We start from the raw sequence: 8,477 nt of genomic DNA on the forward strand, positions 1-8,477 counted from the left end.
ACTTCTTGGGTGACGAGAAGAATTATTATGCCGAGCAAAGTCAAAGTAACATACATGAACGGCGTACGATAGTTGGAAAGATATCGAGGTAAAGTTTCAGCTAACCACATTCGTGTATTTTTCTGTAGACTGAAATTCATAAAAAACATAAAAAAAAAATATATATATATATATAATATATAATATTTATATATAAATATATATATATATTATAATAATATATATATATAAACCAAACACGTTTTTAAACAAATTGGCCGGAAAACTCGTCCTTCAAATATAAATCGATTAAAATAAACCCGGGATGTCACTGAAGTCCCAGGTTTGAGCCTTTTTGACAAAATGAGGGTTAAGATAATCGATCGATATAATACGAAGGGCCGCGTTTTCTGACCAAAATGTTAAAAACCTATTTTATTTTCTTCAGAGTAGGTGCGACAGTGGTATGGTCTGGTTTCAGTCTCCCTTGATATGTATCACCTTGTACCACCCATAGACTTTCACTAGTAAAAGTCTATTGTACCACCCTATCTCAAATTATCCCTCCATTCCACAACGCATTGAATTCGTTAAGGGTGTGTGTGTGTGTGTGTGTGTGTGTGTGTGTGTGTGTTGGGGGGGGGGTACCTAGGTTACAATGAGGTTTCTGCGATGCAGTATCACTTCTCATCAAGGGACTCGCTGGATAACTTGAGCTTGAGCTTTAATATATAGATAGTATGCGCTTGGCTAATAAGCTCACAACATTGCCATCCGGAAGTATAACAGAGCAACACACAAAACTGTGTAGCCATGAACTTTTATAGTTTGGAAAATATTATAGTTAAGTGAGAATTACTCATAAAAGTGGATGACAAAGACCTGAGTGGCGTCGACTTCGATACATCTATAGCGAAATATCCATAAAAATGATCAAAGCACTTTGCAAGGGGCCCAAAGCGAGACAAGACATGGCATTTGTGAGGCGCTTTACAATTTATGATGGCAGATACAACGCAGTTACGTACCGGCTACGTACTCATTTTACACGTGAGTGTGGTGAGAGAATGTGAATATCGTTTGTTTTTTTTTTCCCAAGGACTCAACTCTGTGCCGGTCAGAAAGCGAGCGTCGTACAACTAGATCAGTCAGCCTCACAATGAATAGAAGGTATCGTGACTTGCTATTGCTACCCTGATAGATGATTTAAATGCGCTTAGAGTCTGATGTCTCGGAGTTATAGCGCTATATAAGTTTTCAGCATTATCATTATCATTAAATGGATAAAGAAAGACTGAAATAAAGAAAATCGCGATAGAAATAGATAGATAGATAGATAGATAGATAGATAGATAGATAGATAGATAGATAGATAGATAGACAGATAGATAGATAGATAGATAGATAGATAGATAGATAGATAGATAGATAGATAGATAGATAGATAGATAGATAAATTATTTAAAATTTAAAAATTATATACATTTTCTTGATTTTCCTCGAATGTGGTCTCGTTGAACCCAAGTCTAGGTGCTCAATTTAGCAGGTCTGATAACCGAACGCAATCATGGGCCTGATTTAGTATTGCTGTTAATGGGTGTCGGTTAGAGAGTATGTAAGATAAAGGACTGAATAAGTGTGTATGAAAGGTACCAGACAAAGCAAGAAAGAAAAATACAAGAAAAAAAAAACATCCCAAAAAAATCAGTCGAACTTCGAACCTCGACTGAATTATTTTTTTTGATGTTTTTTTTTTCTTGTATTTTTCTTTCTTGCTTTGTCTGGTACCGTTCATACACACTTATTCAGTTCTTTATCTTACACCGGTGCCTGCTCCTTAATTTCTTAATTTGAGAGTATGTACTCGTATTTCCAAGACGAGAGAAGATAGATTGAAATGGTTCGGACATGTAAAGAGACAAGAGAGGGAGTACGTGGGAAGGAAAGTATTGGACTTACAATTAGCGGGAAAGAGGAAAAAGGGACGCCCAAAGAGTAGATGGTTGGATATGGTAATGGGCGATATGAAAGAACTGGGCCTGGAGGAAGATGATGCTCTGAACTGAGATGCATGGAGATGTGGCATTCATTATGACAACCCTGCAAAATGCGGGATAAGCTGAAAGAAAAAGAAGAAATACTCGTATTTTTCAGTACAACAATGAGACCATAACAATTCTGGCTTATCAGACCTGCAAATAAGTACACGTCGACGCGAGTCCACCGTACAGATTACACGTGGTAGTGAAGGATCCTAGGCCCAAGTCCACTATTTGTGTGGTCCAATACGTGCACGATTCTATGGATTATGCAGTGATATTGATTGCATTGCCCAATAGTTGACGTATATCGGCTGTAGCAAAAAGGCATCGACCGAAACCTCATTATGTATGTATAGTATTTGCCTGACAATGGCGTCGCAACTTTGAGGAGAGCAGCACTCCGCATGCAGACCTGCCCAGTACTACGAAAAAATCGTAGAATTTCGATTTTTTGGCTCCAGCTACAGAGCTGCATTCGCCTCTTTGACTCAATAAATCTTGTTGATAAGGAAAATTTTGTTCCTAGGGTCCTACATTGAAGCGTTTGTGGATCATGGGGATGGCAAATTATTGATTTGTAAAGCTATTTATAGTGGCTTTTTTCATTTTTTTTTCTTCCATTGGAAACGACGAATATCAAAATTTGCAAGTAGGCAGCTCTCCCGCATGTATCAATAACAGACGAGGCTTACTTCTATACATTTAGGTATACGACAGTTAGGCGACTATATGGAATTTAAGTTATATAGATGATGATGATGATGATGATGATGATGATGATGATGATGATGATGATAATGATGATGGTGATAATGATGATGATGATGATGATGATGATGATGGTGGTGGTGGTGGTGGTGGTGGTGGTGGTGATGATGATGATGGTGGTGATGATGATGATGATAATAGTAATAATATAATAATAATAATAATAATAATAATAATAATAATAATAATAATAATAATAATAATAATGATAATAATTAATAATAATATTTATTATTATTATTATTATTATTATTATTATTATTATTATTATTATTATTATTATTATTATTATTATATTATTATTATTATTATTATTATTATTATTATGCTTGTTATTATTATTATTATTATTATTATTATTATTATTATTATTATTATTATTATTATTATTATTATTATTATTCTAGTCTCATATTCCGAATCCACCTGTTACAGAGGGATGCCTTATTCACTAGACCACCATCCTCTGTGTTTCGTACCTGGCGATGATCACAGTTTGTCATGACATGGTGTCGGATTACCATTAGAGACATCAATAAAACTATATTATTTTCCACAACTGGGCCTTTGTTCGTATTCATAGTGAATGCTTAATGCTTTTGTGCGGCAATGTGATCGTGTGGTATGACACCCGCTTCTCGAATCGGAAGGTCATGGGTTCGAGCATAGTTGAGTCCTTGGGAAAGACTCTTTACTCACATTCTCTCACCGTACTCGGGGTGTAAAATGAGTACATGGCCGTTAACAGCGTTGTCTCTATCCGAAAAAAAATGTAATATCGCTTTATAGGCGCCATGTCTCGTTCTAAATGTTAAGTGCTTTGTGCAGCTATGTGGTCTTGTGATATGACAACCGCTTTCGGATCGGAAGGTCCTGGGTTCGAGCCTCGATCGGCGCATAGTTGAGTCCTTGGAAAAAACTCTTTACTCAAATTCTCAGATAGAATGCGCTTGGCCAAGGAGTTCACAACATTGCCATCCGGAAGTATAACGGACCAACAAACAAACTCTGTGTAACCATGAACGTTTATAGTCTGGTTAATACAGTTTAGTGAGAACAACTCACAAACACGGATGGCAAAAACAACAACAAAGGCCTGAGTGACGTCATCTGCATACTATCTATACCTGCCAGTTAACAGCGTTGACTCTATACGAAAAAAAAATGTAATATCGCCTTACAAGCGTCATGTCTCGTTCTACAAGTTTTATGTGTTGATGTCGGCTAGGGACCCCCACTAAAGCGCTTTGAGCACATAAAGTGGATATTGAGCTCAAGATGTAATATGTAGTAGCCTACATGCTTACTACACTGCCGTACTCTGAAAAATATTTAAAAATTTGGCCAGAAAACTCGTCCTTCAAACATCGATTGGCGAAAACTCTCAAACTCCTACTTCGCGAATAGAAGGGTCATTTAACCAGTTAATTGCCGTACTCTGGGGGGAAAAAACATGTATTTTGAAATTTGGCCAGAAAACTTGCCCTTCAAATATCGATCGATTTAAAGTACCCTCATCTTGGCAACAACAGCAAAAAACCTCAAATCTATGTAGGACTCCGCTAAGTCCCAGTTTTGAGATGAGGGTGATTTAAATTGATCGATATAATTTGATGGACGAGTTTTCTGGCCAAATTTGTTAATACATGTTTTTTTTTTTCTCCAGAGTACGGCAGTGAACTGGTTAATATGACCTATGGAGTCGGAGTTAATCCGTGTTTTTGGCGTTAAACAGACAGCAATAATTATTGTTTGGTACACTTTGGATGGGACATTGCATTGTCAATGATCCAATGCAAACATGGCGCGTTCATTTTGGACATTTTGAGAAACGAATGTCACCCATCAGATCAGGTAGTCTACCTCCATAATATTGTTGAAGTGAGCAGATATTGAATATTGGTAACAGCAATATTGCTAAATAAAAAACAAACAAACAAAAAAACAAATTAAAAAAAACAAACAAAAGCAACGCAAAAAAAAGAGAGATTAAAAGGGGGAGACTCAGACAAACAAACCAAAACTAAACATAAAAAAAAAACAAAAAACAAAACAAAACAACAACAAAAAACAAACGAACAAACAAAACAAAACAAAATTAAGCAAACCAAAAAGCGAAAACAAAAGAAGAAGAAGAAGAAGAAGAAGAAGAAGAAGAAGAAGAAGAAGAAGAAGATAAACAACCGGAATGTGCCGTACATGGCGTTGGAAACTAATTCTTCCGGAATGCACATACATAACGAGTATTCAGGAGCCCAAATCAATGATTTTGTTCTATAGCTTCTATGACTTGATTCAAACAAACGACCTCTTTGTATCTCCAGTTAGTCCAATGGCCAAAGGTTGAGGCCACAGCGGCTGGTTGGAGCTTATTGATTTCAAGACGTGTAAATTGGATTATTTCTGACTGGCCTAGATTCTACACTTTGTGGGAGAACAATGAATCAGATTTTAACAATAGCATCCCACAGTGTAGCATCCCACCCTTGGGCAAGAAGAAGGGAGAGACCGATGGTTGGTTGGTTCAGAGTCGACGTATACTTTATTTGAAGGTCTGATAACAAAGCTCTCATTTACTGGTCCCGACTTGATCCGAGTAGATACACACTTAGATCACCAAGGTTGGACCCATTGTAGGTATCACTGTATTGTTAATCCCATTTCCCCTTTTCTCTCCTCTCCTCCCCTCTCCCCTCTCTCTCTCTCTCTCTCTCTCTCTCTCTCTCTCTCTCTCTCTCTGTCTCTCATTATTATTATTATTATTCTGTATTTGCTCTACACAAGCATACATTAACACTCACACACAATTTTATCTCTTTCTCGAGTATATAGCCTACATGACTATTTGTTCTCTCTCTCTCTCTCTCTCTCTCTCTCTCTCTGTCTCTCTCTCTCTCTATCTATCTATCTATCTATCTCATCTATCTCTCTCTCTCTCTGTCTCTCTCTATTATTTATTATTATTATTATTATTATTATTATTATTATTATTATTATTATTATTATTATTATTATTATTATTATTATTATTATTATGTATTTGCTCTATACAAGCGTACACGAACACTCACATAGTTTATTTCTTTCCCACGTATATACATCACTATTTGTTCTCTCTCTCTCTCTCGCTCTCTCTCTCTCTCTCTCTCTCTCTCTCTCTCTTTCTCTCTCATCCCCCCCCCCCCCCCCCCACCATACACACACATACATACACACACACACACACCTTTTCTCTCCACCTAAATTATACAATAACACTCGAACACAATCTTATTTCTTTCCAACATACTACATACTCGTACATAACACATACCCAATTGTTCTCTCTCTCTCTCTCTCTCTCTCTCTCTCTTTCTTTCTCTCTCTATTTATCTATCTATCTACCTATCTATCCATCTCTCGCTCTCCCCCCTCTCTCTCTCTCTCTCTCTCTCTCTCTCCCTCTCTCTCTCTTTCTCTCTCTTTGAATGCATTTATCTATCTCTCTATCTCTCTATCCATCTATCTATCTATCTATCTATCTATTTATCTATCTATCTGTATATCTATCTATCTCTCCCTCACACACACACACACATACAAACACACACACACACACACACACGAGACACACACACAAACACGAAGAACAAAGGGGCAGGTAAATGACATTTACTTATATGTACAAGGGTGTGTTTCATTGTCAACGTATCCGTCAGATTATGCATTTGTAATGGCTGTAATGTAAAGTATCGGTGTTGACAAGTGTGTATTTGCCTATGTATGTATGTGTGTGTGTGTGTGTGTGTGTGTGTGTGTGTGTGTGATGAAATAGGCGTGGGAAGGAAAAACAAATTAAAATATCTCGCAATGAGAGGAAACAAATATGGAATTGGGTGAGGTTGAGAGGAAGAGAAGGTAGATAGATAGAGAGAGAGATAGATAGATATATAGATAGATAGAGAAAGAGAGATAGATAGATAGATATATAGATAGATAGATGGATGGATGGATATATATATATATATATATATATATATATATATACATATATATATATATATATATATACATATATATATATATATATATATATATAATGTAAATTTTCACTCACATTTTTTGCCGAGACGACTCGTTTCTGTGTTCCTTACACTTCCTCAGTCGGCATAATAGTCGGGATTATGCCGACTGAGGAAGTGTAAGGAACACAGAAACGAGTCGTCTCGGCAAAAAAATGTGAGTGAAAATTTACATTATATATTAGCTCTAACCACCATTATCGAGTACTTTCGTACCTACAAGTACCCACCAACACTCATATATATATATATATATAAACATTTGAAATATAATTAAGATAGTTATATAGATAGATAGATTAAAATTTAAATGTATGAAATACTTTGTATACAAAGTACCTATTTTCAGGTTTGTATATTATATATATATATATATATATATATATATATTATATATATTGATAGAGAGAGAGAGATAGAATGATAGATAGATAGATAGATAGATAAATAGATAGATAGACTGTGATTGTGAAGAAGAAGTGATTGTGTGTGTATGTGTGTGTGTGTGTGTGAGAGAGAGAGAGAGAGAGAGAGAGAGAGAGAGAGAGAGGGGGGGGGGCAGGGTGGAAGGAACAAATATATACCGCAACGAGAGAAAAAAATGGGTAGTTCGAGGGAGAAGATAAAGCATAATAGATAGATAATGATTGAAGAGATAGAAGATAGAAGATAGATAGAGACGATAGAAGATGATAGAGAAGAGAGAGGAGGAAGAGAGAGGAAGAGAGAGAGAGAGGGGGAGAGAAGAAGAAGAAGAAGAAGAAGAAGAAGAAGAAGAAAAGAAGAAGAAGAAGAAGAAAAAGAGAGAGAGTGTGTGTGTGTGTGTGTGTGTGAGAGAGAGAGAGAGAGAGAGAGAGAGAGAGAGAGAGAGAGAGAGAGAGAGAGCGGAGGGGGATTGATAGACCTTTAAATGAACCGGTCGTCACTGTGTTTTCTGTCACAGTAATTTCCGTGCGTACTCGAGTGGACACTGTTGGTTGACCCTGTACGGTGCAAAAGTCCCTACGCTCCTACACACCTCACTGGGATCAGCCGACAGACAGATGACGGGCGACGATTTGGTTGAGTGACTTTGATGAAACAGGGTCACTTTTCAGCTGATTTTTTATACATCAAATAGTTTCCTTACTTCATGGCGTTTCCAAATCGATCGGTTGTATTGTATGTATCATATTTTGTTCACCCCTCACTGAGCATGACTCAATCAAATCGTAATTTATAACACACTTTCTTTTATTTACTTTTATTACGGCTGGAGGGATGGGAGTTGTGTGTTGTTTCTGAGTTTGGATTACAGCTTGTCTGGGCTGGATTGGATATAACTAATCAATTAATTAATGAGTCCAATTTGGAGGATTTTCAGTTGCTGTAAATATAAAATATCTTATTTTTTATTGGATTTACCTGAAAACTAGGTGAGTGCTTTGATTTGACATATCCATACGACTCTCTCTCTCTCTCTCTCTCTCTCTCTCTCTCTCTCTCTCTCTCTCTCTTCTTCTTTCTTTTTCTTTCTTTCTTTCTCTCTCTTCTTCTCTCCTCTGTTGTTGTTTCTCTCTCTCTTCTCTCTCCTCTCCTCCCTCTCCCTGTGTGTTTTCTGTCGTCTCTCTCTCTCTCCTCCCCCTCC

At 36.8% G+C, this 8,477-nt stretch overlaps 1 protein-coding gene across 2 annotated transcripts in view; it reads left to right on the forward strand.

Annotated features, from left to right (window-relative positions):
* Positions 1-7,874: 7,874 nt before the first annotated feature.
* LOC144975105 (sodium- and chloride-dependent glycine transporter 1-like) overlaps positions 7,875-8,477 on the forward strand; it is a 43,820-nt gene continuing 43,217 nt past the window's right edge. Inside the window, exon 1 of one of the 2 annotated variants that reach the window (XM_078918834.1) lies at positions 7,875-8,265. The gene's annotated coding sequence lies outside the window, so the exon portion shown is untranslated. The remainder of the gene's footprint in view (positions 8,266-8,477) is intronic. The other variant, XM_078918835.1, reaches the window with a different exon arrangement.

The sequence above is a fragment of the Berghia stephanieae genome, chromosome 6 (genome assembly GCF_034508935.2).
Source record: "Berghia stephanieae isolate SIO BIC M18660-M18661 chromosome 6, UCSD_Bste_1.3, whole genome shotgun sequence".
Classification (NCBI taxonomy): domain Eukaryota; kingdom Metazoa; phylum Mollusca; class Gastropoda; order Nudibranchia; family Aeolidiidae; genus Berghia; species Berghia stephanieae.